Below are 23391 nucleotides of genomic sequence, written 5' to 3'. Positions count from 1 at the left end.
TTTTTTTAATTTTATTTATTTGTCTGAGAGACACAGGCACAGTGTGAGCAGGGGAGAGGCAGAGAGAGAGAGAGAGAGAGAGAGAGAGAGAGAGAATCCCAAGCAGGTTCTGCACTGTCAGCATGGAGACCAATGTGGGGCTCGAACTCATGAACCTTGAGACTATGACCTGAGCTGAAACGAAGAGTCAGATGCTTAATCCCCTGAGCCACCCAGGCCTTCATTATTCTTAATGTATATATGTATCTCACCAAATCCCCTGGATGTCACCAATTTCCTGTTTCTGAATCACCTTCCCCTCCCCCCTCCCACTTGGATGCCCTCACTATACTCTGGCCCCCAAACTGCACCACCTTCCTTGTGGATGATCTCCGTTCAACTGCTCATGGAATTTACACATTTTTATTTAATTTGAATATATAATACATATGCTTTGTCCAGGATTCAGAAGGTATAAAAGGGTTTAAGTGAAAAGTTGGTCTCCCTCCCCCCACGGCCCTCACATTCCCTTTCCCTTCTCTTCAAGCTCACCCCCGTTCTCAGCAGTTTTTCTGGTTTTGGGTAGTTTGTGTAAGCCAGCCTATAGGCCCATGCACACACACATGGTATTCACACACATCGCACATTGTGACACTTTCCACACTGCTGTCTCCTTTGGTTTTTTCATCTAACAATGTATCTTGGAGGTTGCTCATACCAGTCCTGTAGAGCTGCCTCATCCTTTTTTGTTTTTATTTTAAGTTTTTCTGCCTCATTCTTTTTAATGAGCACACAATATTCCATTGCACGGAGATACCACGATTATTTAACCAGGCCCCTTTCGATGGATATTTAGGTTGTTTCCAACCCTTTTCCAGCTCACACAGTGCCCTTGGACAACCAGATCAAATAGGCCACATTTTGCAAGAAGACAAGGTCGATTCCCAGAAGACTGTTTTGGAGATGTCTTTGTGTTGCTCTGTGGCCCTCTAACTCATTGCTTTTTGCTCTGATGCACAATGTGCCTCTGGATGTAGCTGCCACATTGTAATGAACTATCCTCCTTGAGATGAACACTGATGTTGCCTCTGTTGCCAGTTGTCTACATACTGAGTTAGAGTTTGGGGGGGGTGATCTAGAGATGAACCGAAGTTGACCGTCCACGGTCACCCTGCCGGCATCAGACGGCTTTCCTTATTGCCTTTGGCTCCTTCCCTGCGTCCCTGTCAGGCTCCCGAGTCAGATGGGCGAGTGCTCATATCTCAGCTTTGCCACTTAGATGTTTGATCTGGAGAAAGTGACCTCTCCCATCCGGGCCTCAGTTTCCTCATCTGTACAGTGGTTCTTGTCACACCCCTGACGGGTGTACAGGGTGGGGCTTGGTGGAAAGTAAGCCCTTGATAAACAAAGGGTCCCATTGCGTTAGGGTCCCCAGGCCTTTGTGGCATAAGTTTCTACCCCAGGCTTTAGGGACACAGTCCCCCTAAGTGAGAGGGAGGGGGCTGACCTGGAGAGGACCAGGGAGTCAGGGGGCTTGGGCTGGGGTTGGCAGGCCCCAAGAAGAGTTGTAACCAGGCTTTTGGTTCAGTAATATTTGAAGGAAAAATGCTAATGCAGATGGGATCTGGTATTCCTTCCTTCCTTCCTTCCTTCCTTCCTTCCTTCCTTCCTTCCTTCCTTCCTTCCTTCCTTCCTTCCTTCATGTTCCTCTGAACAGCTGTGACTTTAAGCAAGTAACCTAACTTTTCTGTGCCTGACTTTCCTCTTCTGCAACATGGGGATGGCGATGATAGAATCTACCTCACAGGGTGTGGTGACGTTAAATGAGATGATGCATGCATAGGGCTTAAACAGTGCCTAGCACATAGTGAATGCTCCGTAAATATCAGTTATTATCGCCGTTAACTTTTTTCCAACAAATCATTTGCTACATACCAGGCTTTGTTGTCTCTCTCTACCTAGAACTAGAACCACGCGGAGCCTCAGATTCTGTAAAATCAGAGCCCAGAAAAGATGACAGGATCTCAGGGTGTAACCACCCCCACCCAGCAATCTGGCTGTGGGGGTGGCTTAAGATCCCCTACTCCTTGCATTTTCAGGCCAGGGATCCTAACACCCCTGTAAATTCCACCCCCAGCTCCCCAGAGGTTGTGACAGCCTCAACCCTTCTCCAGCAGTACTGATCGGAACCCTTGCGGACTCAGAACAAAAACAGATTGGGGCAGCAAAACCCTTTCTGTGCAAGCGGGACTCTCCTTCTTAAGCCCCAGGTGCTGCTGAAGGTCCGAACTGCCTTTTCTTTGCGGCCGGTTGGACCCTGGGAGAAAGCTGCCAGTGTGAGTTGGCCAGGGGCTCACAGCTGCCAGCTGTTGTTAGTTTGGTGTGAACCGGGGCCTCTCAGCCTGGGCACCATTGGCATTTGGGACAGGATCATTCTTTGTTGAGGGGCACTTTCTTGTGCATAACAGGATCCCTGCCTCTGTGCACCAGATGTCAGTAGCACCGCCCCCCCAAGTTGTGACAAAAATGTCTACAGACATTGTCAAGTGTCCCCTGGGGGTGCAAAGTCCCCCTCAGTCGAAAATCCCTGCTGTGGAAGATCCAACAGCCGGGCGGAACAGAGTGGCTCGCTGTGTGCCATGGCAGAAGCCCTCTGCATGTTCGGTGCCTCAGGTCCCCATCACTTAGTTAGGGGACCAGGCTGAGCCAGCATCAAGGGGCCTCCAGCCTGGTCTGGCTGGAGTTCTAGCTCCTACGCGTTCTTGTCTCTCTTTGCATCCTGGTTGCAAGGGTTAGGACGCAGGGTGAGGATTGGGGCACAGGAGATAGGTCTGGGCAGGGCCAGCCCTGTGCTTGTTCTTTACCCCATGTCTGGCCCTCCCTCCAAATGCAGGAGAGATAATAAGCACAAAAACGGGCCCTGGGCTGTGTCTTATTTAATCCTTGTAACAGCTCTACGAGGTGGGAGTGTGTGCCATTGGACCGGGTGTGCAGGAACACAGCATCGCTTCTGTTACAGCCACACGGAGACACAGGACCTGAATCTGGCAGTGAGGAAACATCAGGGCATGCCACAAAGTATCTGGCCTGTCATCCTCAAAAGTGTCAAGGACAGGAAAGTCCAGGGGAGACTAGGAGCTATTGAAAGAACCTTAATACAACCGAAGGAAGTGAGGTGTGATCCTAGACCGAAAAGAAATCGTAGACCTTTTTGGGGACAATTATGGAATGTTGAACATGGCATGTGGATTTGATGGAGGTGCTGAATTGATGAGAAGTGTCCTGAATTTGTGTGCTCTGTGTGTGTGTGTGTGTGTGTGTGTGTGTGTGTGTGTGTGTGTAGTGGGGGGTCAGGAGATACATGCTGGAGGGCTTGGAGATCAAAGGACATCACGTTTACAACAGACTCTGAATAATTCAGGACAAGAGAGGAAAATAAATAGAGGAGAAATGATGAACGGGGACAGAATGTAAATATTCTGGGCAAAGGATATCCTGGCATTCCTCATAACCCCAGTAATTCTTCTGTAAGTTCAGAAGTTATGCCACAGTGAGTTAAAAAGCAAACCAAAACACCTGACCTCCAGTAAACCCAAGGGACACGAAAACGTATGTCCACAAAAAAAGACCTATAAGCATGTTCGTGGCAGTTTTATTTATAATAGCCCCAAGCCGGAAACAACCCAGATGTCTTTCAGCATGGGAGATCAACAAATTGTAGTGGCTCCGTGGATGGACTACTACTCAGGACGCCATGGAGGGAGCTATTGATTCACGCACACAATGGGTGAATCTTGAAAGCACTAGGAAAAGAAGTCACACACAAAGGACCAGGTACCGTGTGATTGCTCTGATAGGAAGTCCGAGAACAGGTCAGACGAATCTAGAAGTCAAAACAGTGGTTCCTTTTGTGGGTGGAGGAGTTATTGCTTGGGAAGGGGGATGGGGGAGCCTTCTGGGCTGCTGCCGAAGTTCTGTCTTGACCTGGGTGGTGGTGACATGAATTTATACATATGTAAATAAATATTCATTGAGATAAAAACTCACCAAGACAGATTCCCTTTCTGTATTTTGCATAAGTTAGACTCAAAATCAAAGTAAAAAAAGAAAAAGAAATTAAAGATACACATCAAACACTGGGGAACGAGGTGGGCAGGGAAGGGGGTGGGATTGAAGGGAATAAATAAAACCAGGGAGGAGCCTCGCATGACAATGAGGACAATGTGTCATGAATTGAGGAGTTGGATAACTTGGCCCTTGGTACCTGAGGTTCAAAAGGAGAAACCAGAAAGCACAAAAGGGCTCAGAGAGGGGGATTACCTTGCCTGAGGTTACACAGCTGGTGGGTAGCACCGGCAGGATTTGAACTTGGGCCTGGGTGACCCTGGCCTGTGCTCCTTACCCAGTGCTCTGGCCTGGACTCACTGGGCTGGACAGCCCTGTTTGGCTCCCCGAGGCTTCCCGGGGCCCGGCAGAGATGGCGAAACCACTGCCTGGCAAAGACCATTGCAGCCCAGAGCTCAAGACTCCAAGTGGGGTGAAGGAGCAGTAGGACAGAGGGCGGCCCGGCCAGCAGCTCCCGTCCCCGAAGCCTTGCTCCCTGGTCTGGGGAAGCCCTGCCAACCTTGCCCGCCTCCTGCTGTCCTTTGCCTTCCTTCCTGGGCCAGTGTGTGGGCTTTGGAGCTCCACGGGCCTGTGTGTGAACCCAAGCTCTTTCCCCCATCTGGCTGTGCGACCTGGGGTGAGTGGCTCCCCACTGTGTGCCTCAGTTTCCACTTCCAGAGCCGGCCCGCGAGAGCACGTGCCTGAGAGCACTGGTGAACAGTGGGCACAAAACGCGACACGATGCCTTCACTTGCTGAGTACTCAAAAAGGGTGCCCGCTATTGTTGTTTATTATTGCTGTGTGTGGAAAGGGGGAGCCTCTGTTGCCCTTAGGCCTCACAAACACCTGCATGTTAAGACAGCTGGCATGGAATGGAAAGTTCTGGAGAAAGGAGCTTTCAGACTGCCTGGAGGTTACTCAGAAAACTCTCTTAATTTCCATTCTGGCTTTTGAAAAAGTCGTTGGTAAGCCAAGGCAGGCCTGGGGGTGGGCTTCCTGGATGGTCACGCAGGGCTCGGTGCTCACAAGGGCCCTCCCCTTGGCCTAACGCTCTGCGTTTGCATCTCGAAATTCCTCATGATTTCAGAATGAGGGCCTCGGCATTTCATGAAACTGGTCCCGGGCAGGGCTGTGGCATCTGGCGAGGTCACTCAGCACTTTCACCTGGGTTGTCTCCTTGGACGTTCAGGAACATTCTTTAAGTGTAGGTGTCCCCATCACTCACCTTGCTGACCTCAGTTTTCTCATCTGGGAAGTGGGAAAAAGTGCTTTGTGCAGGGAGCTGAGAAGGACCCAGGTCTCCTGGCTCCCAGCTTCCATCGGTGGCTGAGTGAAGGTGAAACCTGGGGACCTAAGGACTTGGTGGGCCTAAGTGTGTTCCCCTCGAGGACAGAGTAGGTGCTCAGTATGTGCAAGCCGCTCTTTGATGCCCCGGCTGGCCTGTCTTTTCACCTCTTTCACAATTGAATTTTGATATAAAGTGATGCTAAAAATACACACATCCATTTTCTTAAAACATGAGAATATTTCCAATAAGGCTGAAGTCAGTCTTGAACCACTCACCTCGCGGCCAGCCCTCTCCTCACGATTGTATCATTTGAGGGTACAAACATGTGCAGCAGCCGCCTATGCATTAATGTTGTCCTCCCTTTCTTTTTTTCTGTTACACTTTTCTATTATTTTATTATTATTTTTAAAGTAATCTCTACACCCATCGTGGGGCTCGAACTCACAACCCTGAGATCAAGAGTTGCACGTCCTACCGCAACTGAGCCAGCCAGGCGCCCCCCTGTTAACACTTTTGAAAAAGTAAACTTTTCATGGGAGCATACCCTGGGTCCAGAGGAGTTGATACACTTTCAGCAACCCAGCCCCCTCAGTGCCCGCTTGTGGGGTACACCTGGTGGCCTCACACGGCTCCCTGTTTCCCCGCCCATCTTGCTCCTCGTTTCTGAGTCTCGGTGCGTCAGTCCCGTCTGCACGCGGGCATCCATGATACCCCACGATGGCCACACGCTTGGTGCCCAGTAAACAAATGGCTGGTAAATGAAACAATGGAAGCAAGAGGAAAAAATGACCAGAAACCCAATTGTGCATAATTGAGAAGTCCGTCAAGGCGGGTTTGGGTTGGTTGTAGAAGCACAGACTCCATGGCATCGACAGGAAGCGAGCCCAGCGTTTCCGGAGAAGAAGAATCACACTGGATGTCACAGGGTCCTTGCAAGGGGCCAGGGGGATGGCACCAGGGAAGCTCTGCTCTGCGGGGTCAGCCGCCCTTCAGCCTCTGGTATTTTTCTGAGGCCCAGTAACTGGAACGTGGCTGCATGAGGACCTGGGGTCCCTGAAGCCTCATTCGACAAGGTTTTCAGTTTGCTCTCTGCCCTCTCTGGGCTGCCCACTGAGCCCCGCCCACAGAAGGCTCTCAAAGATGTGCTCCAGGAGTGACTTCATTGAGCACCTACCACGTGCAGGCACTATGCTAAGCCCAGGAGTCTAGCACAAAATGAGGCAGCCCCAGAACCTTGTCTTGTGTTCATGGAGCTTACGTCTGCAGGGTAGGGGATACAGTCGGTCGGACGGGCAGTGTTGTAAAGTAACGAAGAGGAGGGAGAGAAGTGGAGTGCGTGTGTGTGTGTGTGTGATGTTGCATTTGAAGAAAGAGGTCAGGGAAGGCCTTGCTGAGGGACGGTGATATGGAAGCAAAGACCTAAAAGAGCTGAGGGAGAGAGCCGTGGGGATATGTGGTGGAAGAGGGACCAGCAAGTGCAAAGGCCCTGAGGTGGGACTGTGCTTCTCTGTTCAAGGGGCAGCAGGGAGGCCATGTGGGGCAGTGGTTGTGAGTGAGGGGGACAGGGTGGTGTGCCGATGGGTGTATGTGGTTAGTGGGGAGGTGGGGTTCTGAGCAGAGGAGGGATATGATTCGACTTCCTCTCAGGGTTCGGGGGTGGTGGCGGCCAGGGAGAGGAGAGCACACAGGGGGAGAACTGGCGGGAAGTGCTGAGCCCGGGGTCTGGTATCCAGTAGGCACTCGATAAACACATTGAGTTACCGCCGAGAGTATGTGGAGGCTTTAGATGGAGTGACCTGCTCAGCTTTAAAGGGCTCCTGGCAGGCTGGGTGATGCCTGAGGGGACCCGTCTACTGCTGCCTCCCCCCATGGAGGGCTTGGTTCCCCTGGATGAGCTGGGGGTGAGGAGGCAGGACCCCCCCCCCGCCCCCTGTAGTGGGGCAGGATCAGCAGGTGAGTGGGAGGAGGAGGCCAGGCCGGGCCTGGCAGAGAGCTGGGAGCTGGCAGGGGCCCAGGGAAACAGTGTTCTGGCTGGGAGGGCAGGCTGGGGCTGGTTGTCCTGGGGGGAGAGGCAGGAGGCAGACCTGGCCCTGAGTGGAGCTTCCCCACTCCCCAGCGCCCCCCTCCTGTATGGACTTCCCAGCAGCCTGATTCCTGCCTCGGTGGTTTCCGCTCTATCCTGGCCCCTCTGATCCTCTCACCCCCTCCCTCCCCTCCGTAGCTGGGGCGCCAGTCAGACGTCCTCACTGTGTCCAGGGTGCCCTGCTCACACCTGCACCTTTCCTGGGCCTCCCCCATCCCTCCAGCTTGTCAGTGCTCCTTCTGTCTTTCCTTCCCCTTCTTACCAGGTTCATGCCTACCCGTTACTCAATCCTCAGGGGAGAATGTCCTCACCCAGGGAGGCCTCCCCTGACCCCCGCCTCCCCACGGCTCCCCTCCATTCCCGTGCACGGTATTCTCAGCCAGGACGCCCGTTCGGGGTCTGTATGTGTGTGATTATCTGTCTATGGTCAGTCTCTCTCATAGGTGTGGAGCTCCTGGGGCAGGAATAGTCTGCCGTCTGGCTGCTGTGTTCCCAGCACTTGGAACAGCACATACTGGGACGGAGGGCGGAGGAGGTGGTTGGTGGTATGGACAGACGAACAGACACACGGGTGGATGGACTCGGGCAGGTGGGGTGGGCTGGGTGATGGCATAAGCGGGGACAGATGGAGGAGGGACGGTGGGTGCGTGGGTAAGCAATGGTTAGCTGACAGGAGACAGAACTGAGGTGGGTGGAGTGGAACAGAAAGCTCCTGGCCTAAGCGTTAAGAGACCTGGGTTCAGGTTCAGCCTTGTGTCCCATTAACACCAAGGCCAGTGGAGTCATGGGTGTATCCTCTTGCCTCTCTTTGCCTCTGTTTCCCCATCTATTGGTTTTTCTGCTTCATTGTTGCTTTTATTTCACTGCATTGAACCCTCTCCATTCCCTCCCAATTTTTCTGGAGCCTCACCACATGAACAGAAAAAAAGGGAGCAGCTGAGAGTGGGGGGGGGGGGCAGGGCATTCCCTAGGAGCCAAGAACGGAGCATGAAAACCCAGCTGGACAGCCCACTATTTTGCCACATCCCCTGGCTCTCTGAGTCCCTCTTCTCCAGAGGACTTTGCGGAAAATGCAGATTCCAGGGTCCCTCCACATAAGCTCCCACATCAGGTGCTTTGGAGCAGGCCCAGAAATCTGCAGGTTGAACAAGCTCCTCTCCAGGATTTTGACCTCATTTCCGGGTGAGACTCAGTGCCACCTTCCAGGATGACTGGGTCCCACGGCTCAGCAGCCCGATGTGTGCATGTGCATGCATGTGTGTGCTGTGGGGGATGGGGCTGCTGTGACAGTTTCTCTAAAACACAGACTAGAAACAACCGGGGTGTGCATTGGTGGAGCTGGTTGAGTATGTTGGGGCTGGTCCACTCCCTGGAGGACCCAGAAATAAGGAAGAAGGTCCTGATAAGACAAGATCTCCAGATATGGTGCAGATTAGAGCTCTTGCCATTTCTCTGCTTGTGTTAAAACATTCATAAAAGAGATACAGGGATACGTATGGACACTTCTGGAAGGACACACAAGAAATGGGCCAGGGTGGCCTCCGGGGAGGAGCAGGAAGAATACCCTTGGTTCTGTCCGAATCCCTTCTTGAGTCCAGGGTTGGAATTCTGACCCTAACTAGCTGTGTGACCCTACGCCCTCTCTGAGCCTCAGTTTTCCCTTGTGTACATGGGGCTGTACAGCTTCTAGCCTGGGCCTGGTCAGCATGGACGGCCCAGGCAACTTGATCCTGCTTCGGCTTCCATTTCCCGGGGCACTCCTGGTTGGGCCTCACCTTCCAGTAGCCCCACTCGACCCAGAGAGGGTGGGTCCCGGGGAGGGGGCAGCCTGGTCCAGGGTGGGGCTGAGCTGGAAAAACCGGCAGGGTTGGAGCAGTCTCTGCAGGCAGAGTCTTCACTCCTCTGCCTGGAGGCTGCTCAGGGACACTCACCCCTACCTGGTGCCCCTGAGGGGCCGGGACCAGAAGAGCATCTTCCCCCCCCCCCCCCCCCCCCCCCCCCCCCCCGGCCAGCTTCAGGCTGGAGACCAAGGGAAAGGGGAGAATCACGGCATTGAGCTAGGGTCGGGGGACGAGGACACAGAGAAACAGAGACACAGAGAGAGAGAAGGAGAAACAGAAAAGAAGGAAAGGCAGGGAGACAGGGAGAGAAAGAGGGCAGGAGGGAGACATGGTGAAGGAGAAGAGACAGGGGAAGAGAAAGACACACACGCATACGCACGCACAGAGCCAGCTTCAGGCTGGGAGAAGCAGAGAAATCGGTGAGACGGAAGGAAATGGTGGAGCTCTCTGGGTCTGGGTCTGGGTCTGGGTCTGGGTCTGGATTGGGCTGGGGGCTGGGCTCACTGGCCAGGTGCCTGGGGCTGGTCAAGGCGCCGGAGTACGAGGGAAGGAGGGTGGGGGGCAGGGGCCGAGGGTGCTGGAGCCACCCGCAGCTGGGCACTGTCCACACCTCTGGGGCTGTAGCTGCAGGCCCGAGTAGTCCTAGGAAGCAGCTCAGGGTCCCTTACTTCTCATCCCTCCAGTCCTCCTTTGGGACCTCGTACCTGGAGGCTGCCTCCCCAGGGGGCCCTCTCAGAGCAGCCCTGGGAAGGCCTGAGGTGAAACCAGGCTAATTAGTGCTCAGAACTGAGATAATCGCTGTCTGGAATGTTCCCTAGGAGGTCCAGGTGGGGGCAGACAGCCAGGGGCCACAGGGTGCCTGGGGTTGGCCAGCCGGGCCTCTGCCTGCTGGCTGTTAGAGCCTGTATATTGGAAGTGAGGAGACCTGGGCCCTCAGGATTTAGGGTCTGCAGTTCCTCAGGTCCCTCCATGCATCCTGTACAGCCGATCCACTGGACTCCAGTCTGGTCACATCTGCTGCCTAAAGCATTCCATGGCTCCCGTGGCCCATAAGCTATAATCTGAACTCCTCACCTTGGCCTCATCTCCTCACGACCCGCCTGCTCATCTGTTCATGCTCTTGCCTCATCACTGTGGCCTTCCCTTTCCGTCTTCTTACCCTTAAACTGCACACTTGGCCCACCTCAGGACCTTTGCATATGCTGTATCCCTTTCTAGCCTCCTCTTCTTCCACCTTCTCCCAGAGCTCTCCCTACACATCCTTCAGGCCTCAGCTCAAAGTCACCTCACGGGGGAGGCCTCCCTGGTACATTCCTGTGCAGTCCCTACACCTCTCCTTCCAGCACTCAGCACTACCCATTCTCTTAATGGGTTTCCTTATTTGATGCCTGCTTCCTCCATGCAAGTGTGGCTTCCTGAGGACAGGTGCCAGGTCTGCTTGGTCACCACTGTGTCCCACAGGACTTGACACACAGCAGGTGCTCCTCAAGCAAGCCAGGACAAGAAGTGGCCTGGACATTTTTTGTGCTGTGGGATTCCTTCTAGAAAGGGACTCTGCTGACCCCTGTGTCTCCCTTCCCCATCCCCGTCCCTTCCCCCAGCCGCAGCCGATCCTGCCTCTGAGTCTTCAGACTCCATGGGGTCAGCCCTGGACATGGTGTTGTAATGAATCACTGGCCAGAAGCTGGTCTTGATTATCTCTAGGCTGGGCATGTCCTGCCTGTCCTCAGGGAGGCTGGGGCCACAGGCCACTGTATCAGGGGCCCCAGGTGTCCCACTGGGCCTCTTGCCTCTGGCCGCAGATAACAGCACAGGGCCTGGTGGCCTCACCTCAGCTGCAGGCACCTGCACCAGGGACGTGCTGAGTGGCCTCAGGCAAGTCCCTGCCTCTCTCTGGGTCCCCGGCTCACACAAGGCGGTGTTTTGCCCCATGAGAGAGAGTGAGGAACTCAGTAGAAATGGGTCTGTGGCTGGCAGTCCATGGATGTGATCACACTGACTTCACAAGGAGGCTGAAATGAGAACGCGATCGGTGACACATGGCTGGATTCCCATGTGTTCCCACCTGGAGGTTGTGGAGGGGAGCACTGCCCCAAGGTACCCTGGCTTACAAGTGTCCTGGGCCCATCCAGGTGGGGCAGAAAGTATTGGCATGTGAGGGTTTGAGCCGTTTCTAGGGCATCGATCCCACCACGTTTCAGTTTCCTCATTGTGAAGCAGAGAAAACAAGAGTTTCTACTTCACAGGGATGTGCTTAAATGAGATACTCTCTGCGAAGTGCCTGGAACAGCACCTGACTTGTGGGAAGCCATCAATAACTACCATTACTGTCACCTCCTAAAGTCTTGCGTCATCCTGTTCCCACCTCTCTGTGCTTTCTACCCCCACGACCATTCAAGCTTGGGTGATTCGCCTGAGTGATTACAATAGCCTCCAAATGATCTCTGCTCCCAGTCTCAGTCCTAGGTCCATTCTTTGAGTGCTGCCAGATGGAGCCTTAAAAAACGTAAGCTGGGTCACCATCCTCCCTTGCTCAACAGTCTCCCGTGACTCCTGCTGCCCTCAGAATCAGGATTAACTTCCTAATCACGACCTGCAGGTGCTGCATGAGAGCCAGCCTGTGTCTCCTAATCTCCCGCTACTCTTGCTCTCACTCACCTTTCTAGAGCTGCCGTGGTTTTCTTTCAGTAAATGTGGCTCCTGCCTGCCTCAGGGCCTTTGCACATGCTGCCTCCACTGCTGAAATGCTTTCCTCTCTGCTCCTCACCTAGTTAGTGCCCAGCTCTCAGATCAGGGGGACCTCCTGAAGCGGGTACTGTGGTGACCCACCCAGATACCCTTACACTGGACCCTGCGCTCACCTCTCAGCTGCCGTGCAATGTTGGCAGCTATGGGCTCCTAGCTAGAGCTTCTTTCTGGAGCTCTCACTGAACAGGAGCTGCCCTGTCTGTGTGGTCCTCTCACCCTCAAACAAAGGCAGACACAACCAATGACTGATTAAATTAGAAGAACAAAGCCCCCTTAGTTCAAGGTGGGATCCACTCTGAGGCACAGTTCATGCTCCAGAGCTCCCCATGGGATTAGGCTGAAGCTAGACATCGGTTGAGACCACATCCTAGCTTAGCTCTTCCCACATGTCCTGTTTCGCTTCCTCCTTTTCTCCCCAAAGCATTCCTTAATGAATCACATGCATTCCAGTCCCTGTTTTGGGCTCTGCTTCTGGGTAACCCCACCCAAGACACCTCCTCGGGGAAGCCTTCTTGATCCCCTTTTCTGGTCTCACCTCCATAGATCTCTCTTTGCAGCCCTCATTATGGCCATAGTTTTACATTTTCCCAGATGTTTACTCAATTGAGGTCTGTCCCTTACCCCAGAATGCAAGACAGAGATTATGTTGACTCTGTTCCCTGCCGCATCCCCAGTGCCCATTTCGGGACTTGCCACACAGTAGGTGCTCAATAAATATTTGTTGAATGATTGAATGAGTAATGGCTGGGTGAGCTGGAGTCTTGGGGGCTGGGCATCATCGAGGCCCCATGTTCTTCCTGTCTCCTGGTCCTGCCATCTCCTCCCGGCCTAGCTCCTCACAGCTCCATTGTAGTGCCAAAGCTCCTGCCATCTCTTTGTGGCACAGCCATGGCTAAGACAGGAAAAGGCCCTCACATGTCCTCTTAAGAATGAAGAAACTATTCCCAGAAGTCCCTTGGCAGACTTCCCCATCTCACTGGCCGCAGATGCATTCCAGATCTCGCCGCAGCCAATCACTGCAAGGGGAGAGAGGGGGGCCATGTTTGACCTGAGCCAATCAGCATTCCCCCCCAGGGTGGTGGGCGGAGTTTGCCCTTGCCGGGAAAGAGGGACTCCATGTGACTCCCAGCCAAGGCTGGCCGTGAGCCGTGGACCCTGAACTGGGGACGTTTTCCATGTGGATCCCTTACCTGCCCTCTCTCCCTGGGGAGCCCTCGGGGGGTGGTGTTAGGGGGGAGGTGGGGCTGGGTGGCTGCTTCGAGCCGCCTTCCGTCAGTAAATGTTTATGGCCAGTCGTGGAGAGGAGGTGGGTGGGCCCGGAGGGTGAGCGCGTAGGGCAGAGGCGGCTTGGGCTTGAGATATCGGGGGAGAGACAGAGACACAGAGGAGAGACACAGGGAGCCACACTTTGAGAGTCGGGCTGAGAGACACAGGGAGAAGAAGAGACAGGGAGATAAAGAGGGGAGAGACACAGAGAGAGAGACTTTGCCAGGAGAGCTTTTGCCATCAGTGCCTTGAGTGGTTGGAGGGCATGTTACAGTGGAAGCAACATCCCTGTCCCCTTCTCTTTGGCTTGGTGTCCAGCCTGAGCCTCGCTGTCCTCCTCTGCCAGATGGGCTAAATGACCCTCTTTCACAGGACTGTCCTGAGGTGCCCAACACACCGGGATTATCCTTGACCCAGTGGCCTTCTTTGTCCTGTAAATGGCCTGGGACGGTGGGAATTGTCACTCCGGTGATGGGCCCAGGGACACAGCGGCAAGGCAGGAGGGATCTGGGCCATGGGTGTAATTCCAAAGCCCCTGTCCTGTCCCTGCACAACATAGCCAGGTTGGGCAGTGAGGAGAGGGAGGGCGGTATCCTGGCTCAGACGCCCCTGGGGCAGTGCTGGTCAGGAACAACAATTTCGGTCATAATTGTGACGGCGGCTGTGTTCTGAGTGCCTTGCAGGTGCTAGACAGCAGCCCTGTGTGGGAGGCACTGCTTAACTCCATTGAGTTTGTGATTCCCATTTTACAGATGAGGAAACAGCCTCAGAGAGCTGTACTGACTTCCTAAATAATAGAACCAGGTTTGAAGTCAGACAGGCCTGGGTCAGAGTCCCTGCTCCACACCCGACAGGTGAGGTGACCTGGGGGCAGTCACTCCCTCTCTGGGCCTCAGTTTTCACATTGTAAAATAGGATAAGAACAGCTTAAAGGTTGATAGAAGGATCAAATGAGATGATGCACAGAGAGGACTCAGCAGTGGGCCAGGGACACCGGTCAGTGCTTAGTACTTGTTGAAAGGTGTGCTGGATAACAGTATTAGAGTAATTTAAAAATAATTCCTTTAATTGCCCCCTCTTTTTTAGAGGAAGAGCTGAGGTTCAGAGGGGGAAGTGACTTGCCCAATGTCACCAGCCAAGTGGAGGTGCTAGATTTGAACCTGGTGGGTCTGAGACGGGGGTTCACTCCCAGCCCTCCATGCCGCCATGATGGCTCAGCCCTGGATGGCCCATTTGGGGCTCAATCCTTGTGGGTCAAGGAGATGCCGGTGGCCCGGCTTGATATCCCTCTGGCCTGGCACCAGCCGTGATCACCCACTGGGGCTATTGCAAAACCTCACTCTCTTCACTAGCCGATAAAGGGTGCTCATTGCAAAACTCAGCGGAGAAATTATTAAGTGTTGTGTCATCCTGCGGCCAGGCCCTGGGTGCCCCTTTCCTGCCCAGAGGCCTGGGTGGGGCCAACTCCTCACTCTCTCCCTTCACGGCCCTGACCTGAAAGAGGCTGGGGTGGGGGTCGGCAAGGGGCTTTCGGGGAGTGGGCAGAGGACAGACCCAGCCACCGAGTCCAGCCCCCTACTCTCAGCAGCTTCATCCTTTCAGGTGCTCGGGCCCAAGCCTTGGGGTGACCTGATTCATGTCTTGCCCCACATCCAATAATTGGTCAGGAAATCTTGTCAGCTCTACCATATATATATATATATTTTTTTTTTTTTTAATGTTTATTCATTATTGAGAGACAGACACAGGGCGTGAGCAGGGGAGGGGCAGAGAGAGAGGGAGACACAGAATCTAAAGCAGGGGAGAGGCAGAGAGAGAGGGAGACACAGAATCTGAAGCAGGCTCCAGGCTCCGAGCCGTCAGCACAGAGCCCGACGCGGGGCTCGAACCACGAACCGTGAGAACATGACCTGAGCCGAAGCCGGACGCCCAACTGACTGAGCCACCCAGGTGCCCCCTTGTCAGCTCTACCTTTAAAATACATCCAGAATCCAACCAGATTCCCTCCTTGCACTTACACATGGGATTCAAAGCACCTCCCCTCTGGTCTCGCTGCTCCTGCCTTAACTCAGTCCATTCTCCGTGCGCAGCCAAAGGGATGCTGTTCAATCCGGGTGGATCCTAAGTAAGATCTTGCCTCTGCCTAGAACCCTCCATGGCTCCCGTCTCAGAGCACAAGCTGAAGTCCTTACAAGAGCCACAGGACCCTGCCTCATCTGGCTCCATTGCCTTTCTGACCTCATCCCCACCATTCTCTCTCCCTTGTTCATTTTGCTTCAGTCCCACTGGCCTTCGTGCTGTTCCTCTAACACACCAAGTCTGATCTAGCCCCAGGGCCTTTGTACTTGCTGTTCTCTCTGCCTGGAATGCTTTTCCCCATCTCTTTCACACAGCTGGATCTCTCCCTTTATTCAGATCTCATCTCAATATCACTTCCTCAGGGAAGCCTTCCATGGTCACCCTGTCAAAGTGTCACCTCCACGGTCACCTTCAGCCCTTTAATCCTTCTTCCTGACTTGCCATCATTATACATTTGTTTATTTGTTTAATGTCTGTCTTCTTCCTTAGATTGTCCCCTTCCTCAGGGCAGGGACTAATGTCTGCTTTGTTCACCATGCTCCCTTGGCACTCGGCCCGGGCCTGGCACATAGTAGGTGCTCCACAGAAATTTGCTCAGTCAGTAAATGGGTGGGCGGGAGGGGCCGTATCAGCCCAGATCATGCCTCAGCAAACCTCACGAGCCCCCCTTCCTCTGGCCGGTGGCTTGAGGTTGGTGCCCAGAGCGTGCTCCCCCCTCCCTCAGGATGCAGCTGGAGGGGGCTTCCCTTTCCACCCTGTCAAGAGGCTCCCCGACGGCCCAGCTCTCACCCAAACCCTCTACCCAGCTCCGTGATGGCACTAGCCGCGAGTGCTGTTTTGTTTTGCTTCCCTAATTATCAGCCTTCCTCTGCCCAGACGCTGAGCTCTCTGAGGACAGGACCTGGTCTGCCTTGGTCACACTTCTGTCCCCAGTGCCCAGCACCAGGCCTGGATCCCCGTGGGGTGTGTCAGTGGCTGGCTGATCAGGGCTCGCCTCACCTGCCCCATTTTCGGGGCCAGTCACGGCCAGGAGGGAGTTAAGAGGGGCCTCGGTGCCTAGACCTGCAAAGTCAGAGAGAGAAGGGGGCCCACTCGGGCCTTAATTATAACACGTCCCATAATGACACGGTGTTATAATAGGCACACAAAGTGTACTAATCTGATATTATATCTAGGCTTTTTACAATAGATACAATCAGCTGGCCGCAGTTTGCTAACTCATTCTCGACCTATCTGCACGCTCCACCTAGATTATTATCAGCTTCCTTAATTAAGTGGAGGGCAAAGGTCCGCAGGCGATGCCCACAGCCCCAGCACCGACGAGTCCGGCCTGGCCCTCCCATAAGCCGGGATAATAGCTACTCCCACATGGGGTGAGGCCTGTGCTGCCTTCTCCATCCCAACCCCCTGTCCCAGGCTGGGGCGTGACAGGCCCATTCAAGGCCTACTGAGCCACAAAATCCTCACCACCAAGGACTCAAACTGGTGGCCCATGGGCTGGGTCGGCCTTGAGGTGCATTGGGTTTGGCCTGTGTGGTGCTTTTGCTGAAAGTCAAATGGGTTGCCAACAGTGAAAAATGAGGACGTTGTGTACAAATATCCAGATTTCTAGCTTCCCTTGAGAGATGGGGAGATCCAGGAATTCTGGGGTCACAAGTGCTGTGCACTAGAGCAGAGAGGTTGTCTCCACAGGCAAGAAATGGCCACGTTTGTCCCCCCGCCTCCTTCACTTTTGTGCCCCTGCCTGGCTCCTGGCGGCAGCTGAGTTTGCAAACCCCGCTCCAGGGTTAGAGGTCAGTTACCTATTTGCAAGATGGGAAACTGAGGCTCAGGAAAGGCAAGTGGCTTAGTCGATACTGCACGGTGAATCTGAAACTCAGATCACAATCATTTAACAAGTCTTTACTGAGCACCCACTGTATACCAGGTACTGGGGCACAGGGAGACCATGAGAGATAGAGTCCTGCCTTCTGGGGGTGACAGTCTTCCACTGCACAGCCATATCATCGTCACCTTTATTCCTGGGAAATAGTGTCTGCTGGAGGCAGGTACCTGCTGGCCCTCATCCCGGGACAGGGACTGGAGGCGGCTATCTTGGAAGGAAGCCCCTGGCAAGGGGCTCCCCGGACCGGCTGCCATCTGGGGCTCTCTGGGAGCAGGAGGGGTGGGCAGAGCTGGCTGGCAGGGAGGTGGGGTGGGGAGTGAGCAGAGAAGGCACAGTATCAGCCCGACAGAGCGTGAGCTCTTCTCCCACTGCCCCTGTAAAGGCAGGAAGTGGAGGGACAAGTGGCCGAAATACCCCAATTCCCCACTTGCTAGTCCAGAGAAAAGGTATTTGCTCAGCCAGCTTGGGACAAAATACACCCCCCCCACAGCACCTCCTCTGGTCAGGAGGAGAAACTGCAACCTGGAACGTCTACCTTCAGTCCCTTTGCATTGGACCCAGCTTAGGTCTCACTGACCCCAGGCCCACAGAGACGTTACGGACCTGCTGGTCTCCCAGGAGCCACATCTGAAGAGCATTAAGCAGCCCGCAGTCTCTGTGGCCAGCTCCCCACTGACGCGGGGGGCAGGGGGGGATGAATAACAGTCCCGGCCATCATGTGCGTTTGCTAAAAATAAACTTGACATACTTTTGCGTTGGGAAACAATGTAGATTCCAAACATTCTCAAAGGGCAGAGAGGGGAAAAAAGGAAGAATGGGAATCAAGTTTTCGAGCTTAGTAATTAATTAGCCTGTAAACAAATGACTCACACTCCTTCTTGGCTCTTTTTCTTTCCGTTTTGCGTGGATCTTCGCAGGGGCCGGGGGAAGGAGGCCAAGTGAGCCAAGCTGATGGGCAAGACAGAGCCCAGATGTGCCTACCTGGGGTTGAGGGTGGCGACTGTCTGGAGGAGTTGGCCAGTTGGAGAGAGAGCAGAAGAGCCTCAGGTGAAGGGAATGGCATGCATGGCGGCCCTGAGAACCAAAGGAGTTCGTCATGTTAGAGGAACGGTGAGGAGGCCCATGTGGCTCAAGTAGAGTGGACAGGGGGTGAGGCCAGAGAGGTCTGTAGGGGCCGGATCACACAGAGCCCCATCGGCTACATTAGGGCATCTAGACGTGATCCTGAAGGCAGTGGGAGCCATGGAAGTGTTTTGAGCTGAGAAGGAACATCATCTGATTTATGTAATGATGTCATTTTCAAAATGGATGATCAGAAAAATAAACTCTAAATGTCCTCTGTTGTTTAAATGCTTCTGGTATTTAGATTTCCCAAATGATTATCTAGTGGTCCTATTTCTTAAGGGTGTATGTGCTTAAGGTCTGTCTCCTCTCTGTAGAGCATCGGCCCCATGATATCAGAGACTTTGTTGGTCTTATTTACTTCTGTGTCCCCGGTTTGAGACCACTACTTGGCACACAGTAGGAGTCCAGTAAATGTCAAGTGACTGAACCCTCTCTGCAAGGTCAGTGGCCTCATTCCATTTTATAGAGGAGGAGTAGAGGCCATGGGTCTCCATGGCCAGCCTGGGATGGTCCCAGGAGAAGGCAGGTTTTATTTAGTTCAGAATAAGGAGAGAAGTTTTATGGCTGAAAAAAAATCTATTTTGTGAGGGACTGAGCTCTCCAGTAATGGGGGCATTCAACTAGAGCCCACACTACCAGCCTTACAGTACCCCTTTCCGATTGAAGACACACTCTGTGCTGGCTCATAGATGCCCCCTGACAGTCTATGAGGTTGTCATATTGTTATGTCCATTGTGCCTACGGAGAAACCGAGGCCCAGAGAGGAGTCGTGATATGCCCAAGGTTACAAGTGGGGAAGCCCAGATCTGACTGTAAAGATTGTACTTTTGACTCCTTTTCTGAGCCGTAGACTTTGATTTGAATCCCTGCTCCGCCTGGGATGGTGTGTGACTTGGGGAAAGTCACTCTACTTTTCTGATCTTCAGTGTTTTGCTGCACTAAATGGGGTTGTGGGTACCTACCCTAAATGGAGCTGAGTGGATAACAGCTGGCACATGTGTGCTCAAAACTGGTGCACCCCTCTCCTCTCAGCTGAGGTCCTTCTGCCTTTGACCCCGCTCCTGGGCTATTGACCCCCTTCTAGGCCAGCAACTCTGGAAGCCCGTTCTCCAGCCTCCACCCGCCCACTGGGTGTTGTTGATTCACCCACGCCATGAGCTTCTTGCCCTTTGCCTGTGCTTTCTTCCTCCTTTTCTTGGTAAACCCACTGCCTTCTGTGATTGCCAAAGCTTCTCTCAGGGAGCAGGCAGATGGTGGGGGGATCCCACCATCCCACAGGACGTCTCTGCTGCTTTCCCATCCCTCCCACCCTCGCCACACCCAGCTGAGGTCACCAGGCGCGAGCCCTGGACCAGGGACGCAGGTCACTGTTGGGGGGCTTAATTAATCTCACGGGGCAGGTGGGGCTCTGGCTGGTCCAGGATCCCCTGTGGGAGGGCCCGGCGGGTGGGGGGATGGGAGAGGGAGTATCAAGGGAAAAAGGCTGCGAGCAACGGGCTCACAGCCCGTGGTGAACAAGTACGTGGAAAAGCCCACCTGAGTGCTAAGGGGGTGTGTGCTGATGGGGCAGGGGTGGCAGAGGTGGGTGGGTCTTGGAGAAGGTCTCATGGAGGAGGAATGTCTTTTCGTTTAAGTTCGTTTATTTATTTTGAGACAGAGACAGAGAGTCAAATGAGTTGCCAATGGTGAAAAATGAGGGGCGAGTGGGGAAGGGGCAGAGAGAGAGGGAGATGGGGAATCCCAAGTAGGCTCTGCTCTGTGAGCACAGAGCCCGATAAGGAGCTCGAACTCACAAGCTGTGACATCATGACCTGAGCTGAAGTCGGTTGCTCAACCGACTGAGCCACCTGGGCGCCCCAGAGGTGGAGATGCTTCGGCCTCATGGAGTTCATCATGAGGATGAAGTACATGAATCCACGTGAGTGCTTAGCACAGTGGCTGGCACAGAGTAGGTGCTCAAAACGCAGTGATCAGCCTTCTCTGGCCTTATGGCCTCGTGGCTGACAGCAGGGTTGGAGGGTTGGCTGGGTCTGAGTTCTAGCTCTGCCGCCCTGGCTTGCTGTGGGGATTGGGACTGTAGGTATAATGCACCTACTCTGGCGGCTGGCTCACAGTAGGTGTGGTTCTGCCACTTTCACGGTGAGGAAACTGAGGTGCAGAGAGGTGCAGTCACTGGCCCGTGGCGGGACCCTTGGTCGGCTTGGCTCTAGAGGCTGTCTTTTGTTAAAGAGGGGGTGGGTCTTTCGGTGTGTGCGTTGCTTAGGGGCTGTCCCACCCATGGCCCCTTCGGTCCGCCATGGATGCTGATAGAACAGCTTTTTAATGGTTAAAGCAAGCAACGAAGGCAGTGACTCTTGGCACGATGTCCTGGGATCCAGCAGTGTGTTCCCAGGGCCCCTGTCCTAGGCTGGGGAATGGGGGGTGGCTTTGCACATGGTGGGGCCGGCCTGGGCTCTTGGGGCAGGGGGCAGCCTCTATCAGGCCCAGCCCTTCTCTTTCCACCCAACCAGCCCCATAGCACTCTGCCTTACTTCTTTTTTTGTTACTGTTGGGCAGTTTGGGCCCCCTTTTTTATGTGTCCTGAATCTGAATCTCCTTCTGATGTTTGGAGAATTCCCTGCTCTATAAGCAGATTCCACCTCCCACAAAGGATGCTGAGAATATGAGACTCATTTTCCAGCCTCCCTTGCAGCTAGAGAGGGACACAGGACTCGGCCCAGCCAATCACATGCACTGTCCTGTGGGGAGTCCGTTGTGGCTCCATCCAGAGGCTTTTAGTTCCATGCAGGTCATGAATCCTCCATGGCTCCCCATTGCCCTTAAGATAAAACCCAAATTCCTCCTCGGGTCCCATAAGGACCTCACCTCCTTCTATCTATCTCTTCCTCACTCCTCCAGCCACATGGGCCTCCCTCAGCTCAACTCAACATGCTGAGCTCACACCTGCTTCAGGGCCTGTGTGTTTGTTGTTCCTTCTGTTATTATATCTCCATTGCACAGGTGAGGAAATAGGGGCTGTAGGGAACCGTGCAGGGTGCAAGGGGAATTGGAGCTGAGGTTGGCCTAGCCTCTGCCTCTGCCTCACAGCTGCCTGCACCCAGTCGGAGGCCCCTTCCTCCAGGAAGCCCTGACTGCTCCCCTTTGAAGAGGCGTCCCTCTGCTCACCTCAGCTCAGCCTAACTGACATGTCCTCAGGGGCAGTGGGGTGGGCATGGGGGGGTGATATTGCCCCCAAGAGGGTGGACACTGATTCTTATGGAGGGAAAAATACTTGTTTATGTATAAAGCACAGACACATCCATAAGCCGTAAACAGCTGCTCACTGTATCTGTGGAATTATAATTTCTCGGGGCGGGGGGGGCAGTTGGAAAAGAGGTGTCTAAAAATGCTCCTGGGGCTCCTGGGTGGTTCGGTCAGTTAAGCATCCAATTCTTGATTTCTTTGATTCTCGCAGTTCGTGAGTTTGAGCCCTGCATCGGGTTTCCACACTGACAGTGAGGATCCTGCTTGGGATTCTCTCTCTCTGCTCGCTCTCTCCGTCCCCCCACCTCTCAAAACAAACAAACAAACAAACAAACAAACAAACAAACATTAAAAGCATGCTCCTTGGGGGCAACAGCAGCAGTAACCAAAAGCTGAGAAACATTAGTTGAACCCAACTCAGTTTAAACTCACCAGAACTTGATTTGACTCAACTCCTCAAGTCAAGCCAACTCAACAAAACTCATCTCACTCAGTTGGCAGTAGCCTCAACTCGGTTGAGTTCCCCACCTAACCCCTCTCAGCCCATTTCCGCTCGGTTTACAACAGCTCCGTGCGGCTCAATGCAGGATAACTCGGTTCAGTTTGAAACGCAGCTCGGCTGAACCCAGTCAACCCGACTCAGCTCACCTTATGTCAACTAGTTTGCTCCCTTCACCTCGACTCACCTCAGCCCCCTTCGGTTCAGCTCGACTCCGTCCCACTCAGTTTCACGCTCAACTCAGCTTAGCTCACCTCCTGTCCTCGACTCACCCCATCTCACCTCGATTTAACTCCCCTCAGCTTGACTTGCCTCCAGTTTGCCACCTCGACTCACCTTGAACACTCATGCTGTCTGCCACCTCCCCCACCCAGATTCCCGCCCCTCCCCTCCTTCCCCCCTCCCGGCCCCACGCTGGTCTTGCAGAAGAGGGATGCCTCAGACTTTGTTTCTGCCTCCGACGTGTTCCCAGCGTAGCTGGGGACTCTGACACATCGGTCCTTTCAACAGGTGCTGCGATGAGGGAAGCAGGGCGCCCTAAGTCAGCAGCATGTGGCAGCCCCAGGGAGCCCCAGACGACTTCCCACAGGAGGCAGATCTAGTTCAGGCAGGGGGAACAGCATGTTCAAAGGGCCGGAGGCAGGCTGGGCTGAACATTCAGAGGGCTGGGGGTGGCTCCGGCTGGAGGGCAGAGTGGGAGGACGAGGGCAGTACAAGAGGTGGCTTGGGACAAGTGCCGGCCCCTTGTGGGGATGCTGGCCTGGGGACAGTGGGCAGCCGTCCCAGTGTTGAGCACGGAGAAATGTGGTGGAGAGGATCCCTCCGGTTGCTGGGGAGAAACAGAGCTGAGAGGTGGGGCTGGACGTACTGGGCAGTGCCCCAGCTGGGAAATCCGGCATTGGGTGTTGGTGGGGGGCAGGCAGGTGGGGAGCTTAAAGAAGGAATTCAGGAAATGAGTCATAAAAAAATGACCAAGAATTGAGCTTACTCTGGAGTGGGCCCTGTCTGCTTGCCTTAAAAGTATTAACTAATTTAAGCTTCCCAACAACCTCATGAGGTAGGTATTACTACCAACCCTGTTTTGTAGATGAGGAAACGGGCTCCGAGAGGCCAAGATGTTTGCCCAAGGCACACAGCTCCTAAGGGGCAGAGCTCAGACCTGACCTCAGGCATCAATGCTCCAGAGCCCTCGGGAGCAGCTGAGTGTTCTCTTCCACATTCCCATGGTGGCCTGCAGGTCTCCACTTCATG

The 23391-nt window shown here is 54.0% G+C and overlaps 1 protein-coding gene and 1 long non-coding RNA gene across 7 annotated transcripts in view; one reads left to right on the top strand and one right to left on the bottom strand.

The window, feature by feature from the left end:
- LOC123580033 overlaps positions 1–23391 on the top strand; it is a 233138-nt gene that overhangs the window by 38973 nt on the left and 170774 nt on the right. The window lies entirely within an intron of this gene.
- LOC123580036 lies at positions 3805–22499 on the bottom strand. The gene is made up of 3 exons (XR_006703095.1): positions 22074–22499; positions 18255–18347; positions 3805–3963 (listed from the first exon to the last, which is right to left on the bottom strand). It is a non-coding gene; the product is annotated as an uncharacterized LOC123580036 (long non-coding RNA).

This window comes from Leopardus geoffroyi, chromosome A3 (genome assembly GCF_018350155.1).
Source record: "Leopardus geoffroyi isolate Oge1 chromosome A3, O.geoffroyi_Oge1_pat1.0, whole genome shotgun sequence".
NCBI lineage: Eukaryota > Metazoa > Chordata > Mammalia > Carnivora > Felidae > Leopardus > Leopardus geoffroyi.
This window is presented reverse-complemented; position numbering and strand designations above follow the sequence as displayed.